The following is a 2,650-nucleotide window of genomic DNA, read 5'->3' as shown; positions in this document are numbered from 1 at the left end:
GTGCCCCTAAAATTATATATATATATATATATATATATATATATATATATATATATATATATATATGGGTAAATAAATTTTTTGGTGCCCCTAAAATTATGGGGCCCTGGGCTCCCGCCCCGCGAGCCCGTGCTCAGGGCCACCCCTGCCACTTTCATGGCTCGTGACACCCGTCTTAACACAACCGATGACACACCTTTATCTGATCCAACCAGATTTCGAAGACTTGTTGGGCAGCACACTTACTTGCTTAATGCGCGACCTGACATCTCTTACTCTATACAACAACTCATTCAACACATGAGTAAACCTACATATGTGCATTACAACGCTGCTATATGTGTTCTTCGCTACCTCAAATCATCTCCAACTCAAGGATTCTTCTTCCCCTGCAACTCCACTATACAACTCAAAGCCTTTTCTGATTCTAACTGGGTCACCTGCCCAGAAACTCGCAAGTCTGTTACAGGTTTCTGCATCTACATGGGAGATTCTTTGATCTCATGGAAGTCCAAGAAACAAGCAACAATTTCTTGAAGTTCCACTGAAGTCGAGTATCGCTCTATGGCCTCCACCACTTGTGATCTATAATGACTAACCAACATCTTGCACGAACTCCTCATTCCCTTTCAACAACCAACTTTATTATACAATGATAATGCTTCAACTATCCACGTTGCCAAGAATCCATTCTTCCATGAATGCACCAAACACATAGAACTCGATTGTCAAATTGTTCGCGAAAAGCTTCAACAACACCTCTTTCAACTCCTCCCTGTTTCTTCATCTCGACAACTCGCAGATTTATTCACAAAACCTCTAGACCTTTCTTATTCAATTCAAACATTCGTAAGCTTGGTATGATTTCCATCTACCCTCAAGCTTAAGGGGGTATTAGACCAATAGTGTCATTGGGCGTCTAACATTATCTTTGGGCCTTAGGATCTTTTTAGTATAGGCCTGTAATACGGTGAACTGACTTTTTATCGATCGAAATGTCGCGGTTAAGCAAGAGTCGCCACCGACTTTTATTTTATCCAAACAAATTCAGAAAGGCTAAAAGAAACAAAAAAAACCTTTTTAAAGAAATCTAAGTTCGGGGGGTAATTTATGCAAAGGGAAGGTGTAAGGCACCCTTTGCATCCATGGTTTTCCATGGGCTCTTAATTGCTTTGCTTGCTCGTTTGTTTTTAGAAAAAAGTAGGTGAAAGAAAAAAGTGGACTTTAGCTCGTAAATGAGCGTAGCCAGTTTTCGAAGAATTGTGAGAAAGAATATTAAAGATAAGCATTGCAAGGCAATTAGGGGCAATTACCTTAAACTCAGATGATAGGTCTCTTTTTAGCCTTTCAGAATGAAAGGGTCTATCCTTGCCATAAGAGGGCAGGAAGCCTTTCGTTTGGAGATTGAAGGGTCATCGAAATATCCTTTGCCATAAGACTGTCCCATGCCATAGAAGGGCAGGTAGTCTAAGGTAAGGATCAGAATAAGCCTTTTCGTAGGCAGCCAGAAGATACCCCAGCCTTTTTCCGTAGGCAACTTTCGAGGGTCGAGGTCATATTTGTGTATCGAAGGCAGCATCATTTTAGGGTCTCATGACCTTTTATCGAGGCAGCATGGCTGAGGTATCCTCAAATTCGAGGGACATGGCTTATTCTGCAAAAACACAAAGGCAACAGGCAACAGGCAACAAGGCAACAGAGAGGTTACCCCAAAAGGGTGCGTGTGTGCAACATTCACGTGGTTATGTTCAGATAATATTTATCTTGTAATTAGTGATTCTAATTGATTCAGAGTTGCACTCCCTAAATTACTAACCACGCAGTTATAAAGTAATAAAAGGGAAGGGGACAATGAAATCAGCGGATCCCCAATGGGGTTCGACACAAGTAATAAAAGGCATAAAATAAAAAAAATAGGGTTTAGGGTTACCAATAACGTAGCTTTGGCAATTGACAACCCTGAAAAGGAGGAAGAACAAGAAGGCAAATACAGTTAACCCTAAAAATAAAAGGATAAAGAAATTAAAAATAAATAGAATAATAATAAAAGGAAAAGGGTGAAAGAAACTTAGCTTCGATTGTTGAATGTTGATGGGCAAAGGTTTGCCTTGTGCATGAAGCATTGACCCTGACCATTTAGAGAATTGAAACAGAAATAATAGGAACCAGTGAGTGTATGGCTAATTCAATGACAATTAGGGTTAACCCTAATTTACTACAAGAATGGCAAAGAGAAATTAAACAAATATGAAAAGAGACTTAGCTTTTGAATTTGATCTGACATGGTTGGCGGTCGGAAGAAGCCTCGAGCATTGACTCTGACCATCAGAGATTTGGCAAAGAAAAAGGAAAGGAATAAATGTAGGAGAAATTCTATGTGCGAGGAAATTAAACCCTAATTAAACGAAATAAAAGATAAATAATATTAATAGAAAAGGGGTTTAGAACTTAGCTTCATTCTTTTGACGTGGCGCATAGTCGGAGCGTATCGGAACAGCAACCCTGAAAAAATTGGCAAAGACAGACAGAAAAGGAGGTGAGTGCAGAAAGAGTCCATTGACTTTTGAGGATGAAACCCTAATAATATTTTTATAAGGCAAATAAAATTTAAATAAAAAATAGGGGTCGGGGCTTAGCTTCGCAAGAGGCG

The sequence above is a fragment of the Vicia villosa genome, linkage group LG7 (assembly GCF_029867415.1).
Source record: "Vicia villosa cultivar HV-30 ecotype Madison, WI linkage group LG7, Vvil1.0, whole genome shotgun sequence".
In the NCBI taxonomy this organism is placed as follows: domain Eukaryota; kingdom Viridiplantae; phylum Streptophyta; class Magnoliopsida; order Fabales; family Fabaceae; genus Vicia; species Vicia villosa.
The sequence above is the reverse complement of the archived record's forward strand: the minus strand, read 5'-3'. Positions refer to the sequence as shown.